Here is a 16,525-nt window from a genome sequence, read left to right as displayed (position 1 = left end):
AAATAAAGATAAAGTTTTAAAATAAATAAATGAATTGTATATGTCCTTCTGATTCAGTTTGGATAGGTCATATGTCTCTAGAAATTTGTCAATGTCTTCAAGACTTTCTATTTTATTGGAGTGTAAATTTTAAAATAGTTCCTAATTGTCTTCTTTATTTTAGGTGTGTTCATTCTGGTATTTCCATTTTCAGCACAATTTTTAATTTGAGTTTTCTTTCTTATTCTCTTCATTAGTGTGGCTAGGGGTTTATCAATTTTATTTATTTTTTTAAATAATAAACTTTTGTTTTGCCAATTTTTGAATTGTTTCTATTTTCTCAATTTTATTGACTTTTTCTCTGATTTTAATTATTTTCTGTCTTCTACTGCTTTTATGTTGATTTGTTCCTCTTTTTCTAGAACTTTGAGATGTAATGTGTGGTCATTAATTTGTTAACTCTATTATTTTAAATAGTGAGCTCAATTCAATTATCCTTTTAGCACTGCCTTTATACTGTCCCAGAGATTTTAATACAGTGATGTTCTCATTTACCTCTATTTTTTAAAATTTTCATCCCTGCTTTCCTCTGCTTCCCATTCATTATTCAGAAGCATATTATTTAGTCTCCAGGTGTTAGAGAAAATTTTATTTTTTCTTATTTTATAATCAATTTTTAAATTCATTCTATTAATCTGATAGATTTTAGGGCATTATCTCTATTTTTTGTGTATTTGCTGAAGAGTTTCTTTGGTGCATAAAATATGATCTATTTAAGGAAGGATCTATGTGCTGCTTAGAAGAGAATATATTTACTCATTGATGGATGAAATAGTCTATGTGTCAATTAAATCTAAATCATTGATTGTATCATTTAGTTCTAGTGTTATAGTTCTGTTTAATTCTTGTTTGGAAGATCTGTCCAGTCGTGAGAGAGCTGTGTTAAAGTCACCCATTATTATTGTGGTGTGGTCTATTTGCTTCTTGAAATTGAGAAGGGTTTGTTTGATATATATAGATGTTTCATTATTTGAGGCATAAATATTTATTATTCTTACAACTTACTGATATATAATTTTCTTAAACATTGTGAAATATCCCTAGTCCCTTCTGATTAATGTTGGCTTAATGTCCACTTTATCTGATGTGAGGATTGAAACACATGCTTGTTCATACAAAACATATGGTTGATATGTTTTTTCCCATCCTTTCACCTTCAGGTTTTGGGTGTCTTTGCTTATGAGGTGAGTCTCTTGGAGATAGTATGTTGTTGGGTCTTGTTTTCTAATCCCATCTGCCAGTCTATGGCTTTTGATTGATGAGTTTAGGCCACTAACAAAGTTATTATTTAGAAAAGATTTGTGTTCCTGGTCATACTGGTTTATTTCTGGTTTTTAATTTGACTTAGTTTCTCCTTGATTAACTAATCCTTTAGTGTAGTCCTCCCTTTGCTGGTTTTCACTTTTTAAAAAATCTTATCCTCATAGAATATTTTGTTCAGAATATTCTGTAGTGCAGGCTTTGTAGTTGTTGATTGTTTTGACTTTTGCTTATCATGGAAGGTTTTTATTTCATTTTCAAATCTGATCTTTAATATTACCAGATATAACATTCTTTGTTTACATCCATTTTCTTTCAGAGCTTGATATATATTATTTCAGGACCTCCTAGCTTTTAGGGTCTGGGTTAAGAAATCAGCTGAGATCTGAATTAGTTTTCCCCTATATATAATTTGATTTATTTTTTGTCACAGCTTTAAAATTCTGTCTTTATTCTGTATATTAGTAATTCTCATGATATTGTGCTTTGGTGTGAGTCTTTTGTAATTTTGTACATTTTGGTCCTGTAAGTCTCTTTATTTGAGTTTTCATTTCATTCTTTATGTTTGAGGGATTTTCTGAGAAGATTGTGCATTCCTTTGATATGTTTCTCCATGCCTCCATCTTTCCTGATAAATTTTAAATTTGGTCTTTTCATGTTATCTCATAATTCTTTGAAGTTTTGTTCATGATTTCTTAATGCATTTCCCACTTTATTGTCAAGTCTATATATTTTGTTTTCATAACCTGTCTTCCGAGTGGTCTAGTCTGCTGGTGATACTTTCCATTGAATTTTAATTTGGTTTGTTGATTCCTTTATTTCAAGGAATTCCATTTATTTACTTTTTAGAATATCTAGTTTTTTATTCTAGAGATTTCACCTTCTTGAATTTATCTCTGATTTTACTGCTTACATCATCCTTTGTTATGAATCAGTTTAACTGTGTATATTCTAAATTCCTTCCCTAGCATTTCTTCTATGATTTTGTCAATAAAATATATTATTGTAGCATCTTGGTTTGTTTGATGCACTTTGTCCCCTTGATTTGTTCAGGTTGTTTCTGTGTCTTCCAACATAGCAGTATGGATCTGATGGAGCACGATTTCTACTTTGTAGACTTACAGTGTCTCTGAAGATTTCTAGTATGTTGCCTCTAAAGGGGAAACCGAATATTAATAGCACCGAATGCAAACAATATACATCCTTAAACAAAAAAGTTCTCATTAAGACATCTAAAATTTTGTTACAATAAACAAATAATGAGTTCAATTATTGTTTGCAATATGAATATTATGTTTGCTAAAAAGGTTCACAGTTTCAAATGGTGGACAAAGAGAGAACAGGAGTGGTGTAGAATGTGATCTTTAGAAAGAAGTAGGAGAGACGAGACAAGTAAAAAGTTATAGAAAGAATGAAAGAGGAATTAATAGAGGTTGGGTATTAGCAAGAGAATAGAGAGAAAGAATCCAGGGTGACAGACAAAATATGTACAGGGAGAGGAAAAATATGTACAAAATAAAAGTAAAAGAAAAATATAAAAACTAAAAATATAAAAATTCACAAAAATGTAATATACTATTCAAACCTTCCTGTTCTCAATAAACTGGTGAATGAAGAGAACTTGCTTTTAAAAATTAGAGACTTGAGATAGAGAAAAGTCTTGATAGAAAATTGATAATTTTTTCTATTGGCATTCAAAATTTCTCAGCTTCCTTTCTCAGTGAATGGGTGGGGTTGTCTAGAATTTGATGGTAGCTCTGGTCTGGGGATGCCAAACCAACTGGCTGGGCAAGCTGATAGCATGATGCCTTCACTCTCTATTCCAATCTTCTGATTCATTGAGGCCAACCCCATCCATCCTTGCCCACCTCAGGACTCATGGAGCTGGGGAGAACCCGGCTCTCTCCAGTCTCTCTAACATACACTCCCCCCCAGGGTAAAGAGCTTCCAGTCTCTGACCCTCCACAGGATTGCTAGGCCCAGTCTGGCCCCTGCAGACCCAGCTGCAAACTCACAGATCTGGGCTTCAGCCAAGCCCAAGCTCCACCACACTGCAGTCCAATATCTCCATGTTGTTCTAGTTTGTAGCTAGAGAGACTACCAGCTATTTGCTCACACAAAGGAATGACCATGTGAAGAATCAGGAAGATGTCAGCTACTACCACACCCAGCAGGACATCCTCAGGGCAACCAATTCTGTAGACACATTGATATTGAACCTTCAGGTTCTCACTGGTATCTCCAGATGGTGGTGGCTGTCCCAAGAGGGCAGAGATAGTGGCAAACATGAAGGGACCCTGATTTTGGATCTTAAGATCTTGGCTGGTGTCCCAAGGTAGAGTCAGTCACATAAGACCAAACCTGCAGGCACCTGACAATAGATCTGTAGGTCCCAGTTAGGGGGCTATGGTGGCACTGGGGGTGGTGGCACTGGTGGCACCAGCAGTGGCAGCAGCTGCTCCTATAGCCTTTAAATATTTCATACTTTAAGAAGTATGAACATTAAATTATTGATATTCTATTTTTACTAAGAGTTGTAAAAGACTGAGTAAAATAGAAATTTAGATATTCATTATTAAATGTGTGAAAGTCTTGATTAATATCTTGATAGTATAGACAGGAGGACAAATTTTGAGACTGATAAAAAGACATTTAATATAATGGCTTGAATATTATGACTTCCTGAAGTTAACGTTCAGTGGGTAAGTCCTTCAATTTTTTTTTTTTTTTTTTTTTTTGGTATTTTATAGTTCATTTTGAGTTTCAATTCACCAAATGTTTGTTCAGTACGGAAATTTCAGGTTTTGTATTTTGTGAAGAAAAAGTGACAGATTTGAGCTATGTGGGGATTTTAAAATCAAAAACAACTTGGTTTTGGAGTTGTGACTCAGTGGTAAAGCACTTCGCCTAGCATTTGTGAGGCACTGGGTTCAATTCTCAGCAGCACATATAAATAAGTTAATAAAATTAAGGCCTATCAACATCTAAAAAATATTTTTTTTGAAAATGTGGGACATCGTAGCATGTATTTTGGCACATGTGCACACAGCCCAATTGTTAAAGAGCAAAGAATTGGAGGTAGTCTACTGTCCTGGGCAAAAGAAAAAACTGGCTTAGGTTATTTATGCTACTTTTTATCTTTTCTCACTTTTCAGAAATTTTGATCATTTGAAAAATTCTTGATCTTATGAAATAAATTGCATGAAATCATATATTTGTCTTTCTAGCATTCTTCCGTTTTCACTTACTTTATTTTGATGCACTAATAAAAGAATTTCAAAAAGTGTAGTGTGGGTGTGAAGGTGTATGTATAATTCTAAAGAAAGAAAGCAAGAGCAAGTCAGCAGATTGCTCTGCTTCCAACAAGTGGTAGTTACTTAATTCACCCTGTCCTTCACTAGGGCACTTAGGATGTGGAAATTACCAGCCAGCAAAGAGGAAAAACATTTTTTTTATTTCTCATCCCCAACTCCAACTAAAGTATACTAGGATCTCTATAGTTGAAGTCCAAAGTGTATTTGTGAGTGGTACGAATAAGTAGAGTTTCCATTTAATTTTGTAGACAGATTTTTTTTGTTGCTTACATAATTATCTTGTAAATATTCTTTTAGGCACAATTCTGAGATCAAAGTATCAGAAATAACACTTGAATCCCACCATGGTGCACAGTGTGATAAAGGCACATACTAGGAGCTTGGCACAAAACTTGGCATACAGACATTATATAAGTAGAGAACATAATAGAAACTTATAACTAAGTGCTAAGCAGCACATTCATAGTCTATAAGTTCATGAAGACACAAGTAACCATGGTATATTTTATTACTTGGACACTGCTAATATATCAGGGATAGAGATATTCATTAAAAGATGGTTTCATGTTGATTTATGGGTTTAGAGAGGAAAAGATCAGGCAATGTAGGTGTTTTTCTGCTTTTAGTGCTCTTTTAGCAGATATTTAAATTCTAGTTAATTCCTTCCAGTGAAATGGAGAAATGGGCAAAGATTATTCTCTATGAGTAAAACCACATAAAAATACTACTAAAACTTCCACTCCTGTCCAAATGTTCATGCCTGACCCAAAGACTAGTTCTTTGGAGCCAATGTTCTAGGTCTGATTTTTTTGTAAAAAGCAGTTTCATGATTCGTTTGGTCATCACTTAGTATATTTATGCTGCACATTTTCTGTTTTGTCCAAAACATAACTCTGGGAAAGACTCAAATCTTTCCTGACTTCTCTGTGAAGTCTTTCTGAACTCTTGTCTTCCTCCCAGCACTCATTCCATCTTCCTATTTTACCACCTATATTCTGGAAGAAAACTTTATAACTCCTAAACTCCTTAATATTTGAACTATTTTTTTCACTTTTAGGCTTATATCATATTTATGTTCAATTACAGTGCTTTCAGTAAAGACAAACAGTCATTAATATGTGCCTGTTTAATTTACAGGATTTCTGTTTTGTTTTTTGTTTGCTGGCAGTGAAATGTAAAAGAGGCTAATATTCTATAGAGTCAAAAGATCCCTTTAAAATTTCATGCCTTTTAAATATTTTTATATCATGTTATTAGGATATTTATACCAATGATGACAGCAGGTGAAAAGATTAAAACTTGAAAATTAATTTCTTATATAATTCTAAGTATATAATTTGTTTCTTTTTACTTTTTAAAAGTCAGCACTGTTTATGTTACCACTATTTGTTGTATATATTCTATCTAATGCTTTTATGTTAAGGCTTGGGTTTACTTTTGTTTGAAGTGGGAAGTATGTTAAATTTGATTTTTTCAAAATGTGAATGTTAAGATTAGATTTTTACAGCAGAGGTAGAAGCTTGCATAAAATACTTGTGATATGTTAAGGCAGACCTAAGACTACAGCCACTTCTCAATGTGATTGCTTTAGTTTTTCTAAAATAAGTGAGCTTTTGGGGCTGGGGCTGTAGCTCAGTGGCCAAGCACTTGCCTAGCACGTGTGAGGTACTGGGTTCAATTGTGAGCACTGCATAAAAATAAATAAATAAATAAAATAAAATAAAAGCATGCTATCCATCTACAACTAAAAAGAAAGTTAAAAAATAAATGAGGTTTTGTATGGCAAAACAACAAAATTATCCAGGAAAGTCTTATGCAAATTGAATTTTTATGTTGAAGTGTACAGCCACAGTCTCATATTTATTTGACTCACATACAGGCAGTATTTTCCAAAACAAATATTTGATAAACGTCTGCTAAACAATATGTGTAAAAAATTTTGTAAACTCAATAATAAAAAAGACATATAATCCATTTTTTAGAAGTGGACAAAAGATGTGAAGACTGTTCACAAGTCAAGATACACTAAATACTAGTAAGAATAAGTAAGAAACCAGTCATCAGAGAAATTCAAATTAAAATCTTAGTGACATACTGTTATACATTTAATAGACTGACCAATATACAAAAGGCTAAGAACACCTCATGTTGGAAGATTGTGGAGCAACTGGAAATTCCCTGTGGTATTTCTGAGAATAAAATGGTACCAATATTTTGGAAAACAAGAGGGCATTTTTTATTTTTGTTTGAGAAATTAAATGTTGACATCAAATCTGAGTTCCGTCAATTCCACTCTGACATTTTACTGAAAAGAAATGAAAATATAGGTCACAAAGATAACATTTAGTAACATTTTATTTACAATAGATAAAAACCATAGTTTGAGGTCTACCAATAGAATAAATATACTATGGTAAATTACATTGAATAATACATTGAATAATATTTAGTAAAGTCATTTAATGCATTACTGACAAATGAAACAAGTTAATAAGCAAGCATGATAACTAAAGTATATCTTAAATAAAAAAATATAAACTCTGGTGTATTTTGTTTAAAATTCTGGCAGTTAAATCATCAGATGAGAAAATATTGAAATAGTGATTACTTTTGGAATGGTGGAGTTAAAATTGGTGTAAAGAGTGTGAGGGATTTGAAAGCTTGTCAAGCATGAAGATACAGCCATGGGACAGGGCTGCATAAGAAAGTATGTTCTCAGGCTGGGGAGATAGCTCAGTTGGTAGAGTGCTTGCCTTGCAAGCACAAGGCCCTGGGTTCAATCCCCAGCACCGCAAAAAAAAAAAAAAAAAGTATGTTCCAGTGGGTATGGTGGTACATGTCTACATTCCTACCAATTCCAAATTCTGAGGCAGGAGGATCACATTTTTGAAGCCTGCCTCAGCGACTTAGTGAGGCTGTAAGCAACATAGTGAGACCCTGTCTTCATATAAAAATAGAAGGACTGGGGATATGTGCCTTAGTAATTAAGAACACCCTTGGTTTCAATCACTAGTAAAAAAGAAAAAAGAGGAAATAATGTAAAGAAAGGACAACCCCCACAACCTGAAACTGTCAACAGTATTATGACAAGCAGCCATCATCCAAAAGGGGAAGAGTTCAAGGTAAATCATAGAGAAGAGAGCCAGAGGAGGTGTCTCTGTGAATTATTTGCCCAGGTTATGCAGCTAGTAGCATGGCAGGGGTTAGAGAGATCTGAATGGGAGTAGTAACTTGGGATTTCTTAACCACACACTCTTTTCTTTGGACAGCAGATGCTAGGTGCCCGAAGCAGGTGGGAGGCGAGTGGTTAAAATGTTTGCTTCTTCGACCTATTTTTTAAAATAATCAGGTGTGAATGAATTTGGATTTGGCATTCATGAACTTTTGATCTAATAGTTCTGTCTGTAGTGAAGACATAATACAGGAGCAAACACATGGAAACCATCCTTGCTAGTTTAAATAATAACTGTCAAGGAGCAAAAGAGAAGTTTTTGGACTGATGATAATTATGCATATTTTGGTCAGAGTTTAGAGTTCACAGATGAATAAGTCTGCTAGACCTTGATGAATATGTACTTTAGATTTGTTTATTTGTGCATTTCTTTGTGTAAGCTTTTATAGCAAGATAAAAATTCTAAAAGAAATATTGAACTGTAGTTAGTGATAGACATTCTGCAGTATTTAAAGGAATATGAAATGCTTTTTGCAGTTCATGATAAAATGCCAAAAATGAAATGAATGAATCAGTTGAAGACCAGATACTTGGTTGTATATGCACAAGCAAATATCATAAAATAGTAATGTTAGAATCTAGGTTGGGGTATGTCTAGATTTACACTAAAAGACATAGGGCATATGTTGTAGCAAGGGTGCAAAGAGTTAACAATTCAGCTACTGAGAGAAAGAACTGTAACAAATTACCTCAGAAAATACTGTTTGAAAACTAAATATTCTCATACAGTTTATTATAAAACTAAATCAAATTTTATATTTCAAAATGTTTATGGTGAAGCATTAAAAATTACTCTGTGTAGAATTGGCTGTGGGACCACTAATAACCCAATGCTGTTGAATTAAAAATATTATAGTCTTACATTTCTTACCCACTGTAAGCTATAGTTGTATAAAACTTTGTTCTATAATTCTTGAGATGACTAAATGATCTGTGAGATTTTTCTGTTATGGGGAAAGTTCATTTCCCCTTCTTGTTATTTTTCAAACAGTAAGAAGGGAAGAATATTTTAACAGATCCATTCTGCACACTGAGAATTTAGTCACTAGAAAGAGTAAAAGCTTTATTTTTACTACTAATACCCTCACACCTAAATTAAGCCATGGCATATATAAGTCACAGGCAGGGCTAAGTCCAAATTTAGCAAAACACCGTAATTAATATGAATGGTGTTAATACAAATAAAATTAGCATTTATTGCAATCTTATAGTATGTTAAGCATTAGTCAGAAGACATGAAACAAAAAAAAGTATAAAGAGACTTTTTTCTCATTATGTAAAATTTGATATTTAGAGAACTTAAATAATTTCTCCTAGATTACCAGTTTAGTAGTTAGTTGAGTCCACATTTGAAAATAGGTCGTTTACTTCAAAGTCTACTCTATAAATAAATATGGAATTGGCTGCCTCTATAACTGAATTCTTCTGAATTACATGAATTGAAACAATGTAGGTTTTTTTAACTTTTAACTTCATCTTTACTTGTTTTTTTTTTTTTTTTTCTTTTCTTTCTTTCCTTTTCTTTTTTTCCTTTTCATATCTGGGATTGAACCCAGGGGTGCTTAACCACTGAGCCACACCCCCAGCCATGTTTTGTATTTTATTTAGAGACAGGGTCTTCCTAGTTGTTTAGGGCCTGCTATGGTGCTGAGGTTGGCTTTCAAGTTGCAATCCTCTGCCTCAGGCTCCCAAGCTGCTGGGAATAGAGGTGTACACCACCATGCCTACCTCAGTTTTACTTTTGATGAGAAAAAAATTTCTACTAAATATTTATTGAGTAAAAATTATAATACAAGGTTTATTGAATAGTTCAGGTTTTGTGTTTTTTGTTTGATTTTGTACTGAGAATTGCATTCAGGTGCTACATTGCAGTCTTTTTGTTTAGCTTTGTTTTTATTTTCTTTATTTTTGTTTTGAGAAAGGTTCTTGTTAAGTTGCTGAGAGTCCCAGGAGGTGTCCTTTGCAGTTCTCAAACTTGTGATCCTCCTGCCTCAGCCTCCTGAGAAGGTATTGTAATAGGAGAACCAGATAGGTCTATTTTAATTTTTCTAACAATTCCTTAAGGCAAGAGTTGTTCTGCATATTGAACACTGAGTCTCAGTATGTTCATTATATATAGGGACTTGGCATAGATGGGGTTTAAACATAGGGCTTAATTCAACAGCTAACTCCTTCTACTTGACTGCATTCTTCTAAATTGCTAGCCTGTGCTCAGCTTGGAGGCCAATAAGACAAAACTTATTAATATCCAAAATTCCTGAACTCTCTATGGCCTCAAAGACTGTTTACTTCCACCTTACATTCAGTTGTTAGGAATGTAGGCATTTTTCTTAATCTTTTTGAATTTTTTCTTAACAATTACAGTAATGTTCAAAATTGCACATCCTTTTTTCCTACCTAAAGTTGCCTAATGTTCTGAATATTGCAAGTATCCAAATTTTTTATTTTTTTATTTTTTGGTAATCTATTTTGCTAAAATTCTTTTACATACTCTTTTCCACTGGAAAATTTCTATTTTTAAATATATAGGCAAAATATGTGCTCACAATCTACTTCTATAAGTGACTTTTTATTTTGATCTTCTACATCTCAAATAAAGTAACACTATGTGTTTTCCACATACTGCTTTTGACATGACACTTTGGGCCACTTGAATGTTTTTATGCAGTCACAAACTCTACATCAATTTATTTAAATGTTGTTTTTAAAGATAACCAGTTCACAAAAAGTTATAAGTATTTTGTCTATTAGAGGTATTTTAAAATACAAGTCATGCATTATTTATTGTTAGTTATTTGTGAAAACCCCTAACCCTTAAAATAGTACATAATTATTTGATGAAATAATAATTATCGAATGCTACCACTTTGCAAAATTTATGACCACAAATTTTCAGAATGCTGTCTACATGTCCATTCTCATGGCAAACATTTACTTATATTCACAAATCATCTTAATAGAAAATAATATTTTTCTAAAATAAACAACAATCAAAAAGAAACAGCCCCTGAAATAGCAAATGTGTGTCTTCTACCTTTTCATACTTAGATGAAAGACTGGGTGGTGTCCTGGATCATTTAATTTGTTGAAATAATCTGAGTCAACTCTTAGTATTCATTACTTAATCCATCAATTTTCAGTCATAAAATGCAGGTGGCAGCCACATGTTCCTCATATCAGCTCTTCTACAGGCTCCTTAAGAAACTGTTTCAGTCATTAGGATGAGCTCACAGAAATAAAGTCAAGTGGGATAAATAATTGACTAGCTGCCACATATTTATTTCATTAAAGGTGAATGTTCATGAGTTCAATAGAGAGGTTTTCATGTATTTTTTAATTGCTAAAATAATATATTTGCTCTATTAGTGCTGAATATTGAGTATTTCTGAGAATAATTTTGAGTTCATTATCAGTCTTTTCCATAATAAATTGGAAAAAGGATTAAAGACAGATGTGCTTTAATGGCCATATGTTAGAAAGGTATGTTATTTTCAAAACAAAATTAGGTCTTTTAATGTTAAAAACAGGATCTGTTTTGTAAACATTTTTAAGTTTTAGAAGGAAGTCAATGTTTTCCCTGCTAATCGCCATTGGAAAACCACATGATATTAACAGAAAAGTGATGACTACTCACTTCACACCCATGCAAACTATCACTTATCTCATATTTCATTCCATAAGCAAATGATAAGCCATGAATTCTGTGTAGGTAAGAGAGATTTTAAACAATCTTCTGATTGTTCTGTTAGTAATTTTCACTAGAATTTTGATTGGATATTTGTGTCATATATTGTGATTTCTACCCCAAAATGTAACTATATAACACTCTATATGAAAAAGGGAAGAAAACTACCATTTTTTGAGTTCACTGGAATTTCTTCCAGGATAAAATTCCCAATATACCTGATATCTTAAAAATTTGGAAGCGATAAACTACATGTAGAATAAAAGTAATTAATTTCTGGGAGTTATTGTTTAGATTTCAGTCAGTTTCCCCTTAGATGCAGAAGTTAGAAAAAAAAAAAAAAGAATGAAAAGGGAGCATCTCAGGGAAATAGTGAAGTCAATAGAGGAGAGTTAGCAGATTGAGATGGGGGTAGGGAGGGAACAAGGAACAACTAGAGGATAATTCTGAAAAAAATATAGTGTATTAATTGTGAATATAGCATTGTAAATCCCACATTTATGTGTGCACCAATGGAAAAAATGTAAATAAATTAAAGAAAGCCCAGAAGAGAAGAGGAAGTGGAACAGGGCAAGGGAGGTAATGAGGACATGCAGAAGTACCAGGAAATGAATTAGACTAAATTGTAATACATGTGTATGGGTATATGTCACATGAGAATGACTTATGTAAAACTATAATGTAATATTACAACATAAAATGTTAGAATTTTATTTAATTTCTTTTGGTGTAGTACAATTCCAGGTAATAATAGCAATATTGTTGCAGGCAGTAAACACTAGATTCATATTCTTTAATTTCTGCAGTATAATACTATTAGTGTTTGAGAGTAAAATTGGAAGTACACTATGACCCCAGGACTGTCCATTTTTGAATAAAGATTACTGGAATACTTGTTTTTAATACTTGTGAGCTAGACATTCTACATTTGTATCCATAACTGTTCACAATTTTTCTCCCCCAACCCCATAATAAAAATAATCATATCAGGAATACTTGTATCTTAGGGTAACTGAGAAAAGTAGGCCTAAGACAGAAGAACTAAACAGAATTTCATGGAAAGTGACTTCCATCCATTTGCTTTACAGGGATCACAATTTGCAGGTCTTTCTGCAGATTCTTAGGAGTTAAGAACATAAATAAGCTCAGAAGTGTACCCTCTCCCTGTTAAGATTCTACTTCTGCTTTTAAAGCTGTTTCACTTTTGGCAAGTTAGTCTCTCTATGACTCCATTTACTTAAGGATAAAATGTCTGAGAGTTAAAGTAAATAATATTGTAGACTTTTACACAGTGGCACCTGGTAATTTTTCAGTAAATATCAATTATTATTTTTAGTAGAGGAGAACAGAAAACATTGTTACACATGCCAAAATTACCTTTCTTGACATCAGGAATTGGCAACATTGACACTTTTAAATCTAGAGAAAGAATTATTGTAATCAATGTTTCTAGATCAATAGATCCTCATCCACACATGAAATCTAATTCAGAGACCTGAATACAAAACAAATATAGCAAAATAGTGTCCACACAAAGAAATTTTATTTTCCCTTCATTATTACCTATATTCCATTAAGAAATAAGATTTTTATTGGTAATCAAGTCTGTTTCATAAAAAAAAAAATACAGATCTATAAAAATGGTGTAAAACTATTACAAGATAAAAAGGAGCCATTATTCTACAAAGCACTTTTATCTTACTTTGAACATCAGTGAACCCTATGGGAGGAACAAATGAGGCATTGAAATTATGTTAGCCTCCATGTATAGTTTCTCCAACATCCTTTTTCATTTTATAAATTCCACTTAGAATTTTTAGCATTAAGCATTCCATGAAGTAGAGGAGCTTTAGTGCTCTGTCTACATAAGCTATCTTTGATTCCCTTTATCTTTTAGCATTTACTCAAAAGGTTCTGAATAATTGGAAGTGTCAGACTTTCCTAAGTATTTGTCCATTTCAGGGCCTTCTAAGCTTTTGAGTCTCAGATCCTTCATGAGAACTGAAACTATCCATAAAACCAAGAGCCATGGGGATTTTCATATTAGAGATTTTCAAAAAGCAGTTTCACTGATCATCTTAACAAGTAGGTTACTTTTGAGTTTCTCAGAGATGAAAGATGATTGTGTCAACTCTATTCTTCTGCTTTTTTCTTTTCCAATTTAGTTTAGACTGTTTTAGGCCATAGTTTTTCAGGTTTTTTCTGGAATATAGAGAGTAAAGGTTGATGAAATCATAAGAAGTAAAATTTAAAACAATCTACTCTTGTAAAGCTTAGACAATCTTATAACCATAGAGCTGAAAATGTATGATAAATTTCTCTAAGTTGAATATTTTTAGAACATCTGCCATGAGATATATTTGTAAATATTTTAATAAATGATGGTTATTCCAACAACTTAAGTCTTTAAAAGTAAGCAAGTTGCAAATAATTTATGAATATTTATAACCACAGTAAATTTCAACTGGGTGTGTGATCCAAATCCTCAGCATTTAGAAAATGAAAATAGCTAGGTTAAAAATTAAAAAACAAAGCTGCCATAAACACAGATATAAGGTTAAAATTGTTGCCCAGGTATTTTTAAGGACTTTCTGGGCCTAGGTATCCAACTATGTTAGCACTTACTCTGCTAGGCACTGAAGGCAAACACCATGAGATATTCTCTGACCATTATTATTAGCAAATGTCTTGTCATAACAAACACAGAAGTTCCTGTAAAATTAAAGAAATGAAATATCTATTCCTGTTTTGTTTTTATCTTTCTAGATAAAATAACTTGAATGAAACAAAAAAAAATAAAGCTAACAGATATGTGGACTGTTGTGGATGAAATGGAAAAAGACAACATCAATTCTGTAACATCCTTTGTCTTAGACTGGCCCAAAGTGAACTATCTCATTACTTCAAGGAAAGAACTGCCACTTTCCCTGTATTTCCCTCACTCCAGAGCTGAAATAAGGTCTGGGAAAAGAGGAAAGTTTTATTTCAATTTTGTTGCTGTAATTTTTGAAACATTTTTTTCTGAGTTTGTTTTAATACCTTTGAAACACACATCTGACCAAAATACTCATGCACCTTATGTTTCTCCGATAGACCTTTGGATTAAAATCCATATGAAAGTCATGTGTCAATATAAGAAACTCTTGGAGTCAATTTGGTATTGACAATGATTTTAAAAGGGTTTAAAATACCAAAACAACTTGAAGAAAGGAAACTTAGAAATATGAGTATAGAATAGAGTGGTAGGATCTCTAGGAAACTGCTTCCTCTAAATAACCTTTTTCTACTGGATTGTTGCTTGTTTTACACATTGAGTTTTTAGACCTCATTAGTATTTTCAACTTTCTAAAACAGATTTTTATTGAGGCAAATTTTATAAAATATTATATTTGAATAGTTTATACTATATATATTTTGAGCAAAATAGTTTTTAGTACACCAATAAAATGAATATTACAAAATACTTAGTTTCCTGAATTGTGTCTCCAGTTTTGATTTGGTGTCTGTAAGTGTCAGTGAAATCCAAATTTAGATTTTGGTTGGAAACTAGTTTCTAAGTCATATTAATACCTGAGATTTTGGCAAATGTATAAACACAAAATATTCATATTTGTAATCTGAATGTGTTCAGTTAGGACTTTTGACTCATGGTGAGCATACTGAATGCACACCTGTCTGCCCCAACTCCAGTGTTCATTTTACACTCAATGAGTTAGTGTTTATCCCATGCACTTGAAGTTTTTTATTATTATTTTATTCCCATTACCACCAACCTGGCTGGGCAATGTCCTGAAGTCAGATAACTGTAATAACCCAAACAGTTATTCTTCTAACAAAGGTCAGACTTGCCACTAAGTTCTGTAATGCACTACTGACCTATCACATGCTATTTTATGGTTTTTTAATTTTACTTAATAATTCAATTATTATTAAGTGGAGGGCCATGAATTTAAGCCTGGAACTGTGTGAACCTAAAGATCATATGTAGCATGCTAGCATACTCGTTCATACAGCACAACTAGTTTATGACTTTAAGTACAATTACCCTTACTATACATGAAGATTGCCTTTCAGGTAGGGACAGTAGAAAATGGTATAGTTGATTTCTGATTGCTGTCTGTGTCGAGGGTTTCTGGAATAGCCCAGTGGACCATATTATAAGCATACCTCACAGAAACTGGATTTGATTCCAGTCCAGTGCAATAATGTGAATAGCACATTAAAATGAGTCACACAATTGTTTTGGTTTTCTTTTGCATATAAAAGATGCTTATACTATATTTTGCTGCACTAAGAGTACAATGATGTTATCTTATAAAAGTATGTACCTTGATTTAAAATTTCTTTATTGCTAAAAGTTGTAGCAATCATCCGAGCTGTTTTAAAAATTATATGCTAATAGATATGTGTGAGGCAGGTTTTACAAACCTCCAAATAGGAAACAGATATAATATCTGAACAGCACAATAAAGTAGTTGGTAGTAATATGAGATGTCTTTGTACTGAAGAAGGCCTACCTATGTCCAGAGAAGCCCATTCAGAATTAACCAGGTTGTACTTAGAAAACAAACACCATTCTAATTCAGAAACTTGAGAATAGAAAACAATCTAATGAAAATTAAATGACAAAGATAAGAATATGCATTTACTTTGTTTATTTCAGGATCTCAAACTTGATGGGGAATTGTTTCCAGATATTTGCATAATCAAACATCATTCAAAAATAATGTTTTAAGAGTGATTGAAAATGAACAGAAAAGTTAGAGGCTGATGTTACAAGAGAACTAGACTTCAATATTTGACATTGATTCTCTTAAATGAGAATCAGGGTAGACATCCTCAGATTTCCTTGATGAATATTTTATAAGGAATATTCACAATTACTCAAAAAAGAACTTAGATTTCCAGAGAGAAGGTGAATCACTGAGGATTTAGAAGCTATGTTGAAAAAAATATGGGTTTGTATCATTATTCTTTTCCATCATTATTTTTCCC

General features: G+C 32.5%; 1 long non-coding RNA gene and 1 pseudogene across 2 annotated transcripts in view; one reads left to right on the top strand and one right to left on the bottom strand.

Annotated features, from left to right (window-relative positions):
- Window positions 1-14,416, top strand: part of LOC306646648 — a 47,966-nt gene extending 33,550 nt beyond the window's left edge. Inside the window, exon 3 of the long non-coding RNA XR_013759923.1 lies at window positions 14,297-14,416. This is a non-coding gene — a long non-coding RNA (uncharacterized lncRNA). The remainder of the gene's footprint in view (window positions 1-14,296) is intronic.
- LOC306647158 (flavin-containing monooxygenase 5-like) overlaps window positions 1-16,525 on the bottom strand; it is a 636,328-nt pseudogene that overhangs the window by 447,118 nt on the left and 172,685 nt on the right. The gene's annotated exons all lie outside the window — the stretch shown is intronic.

The sequence above is a fragment of the Sciurus vulgaris genome (genome assembly GCF_902686455.1).
Source record: "Sciurus vulgaris genome assembly, chromosome: 16".
NCBI classification, from domain to species: Eukaryota; Metazoa; Chordata; class Mammalia; order Rodentia; family Sciuridae; genus Sciurus; species Sciurus vulgaris.
Note: the sequence above shows the minus strand (reverse complement) of the source record. Positions and strands in the feature narration are given on the sequence as shown.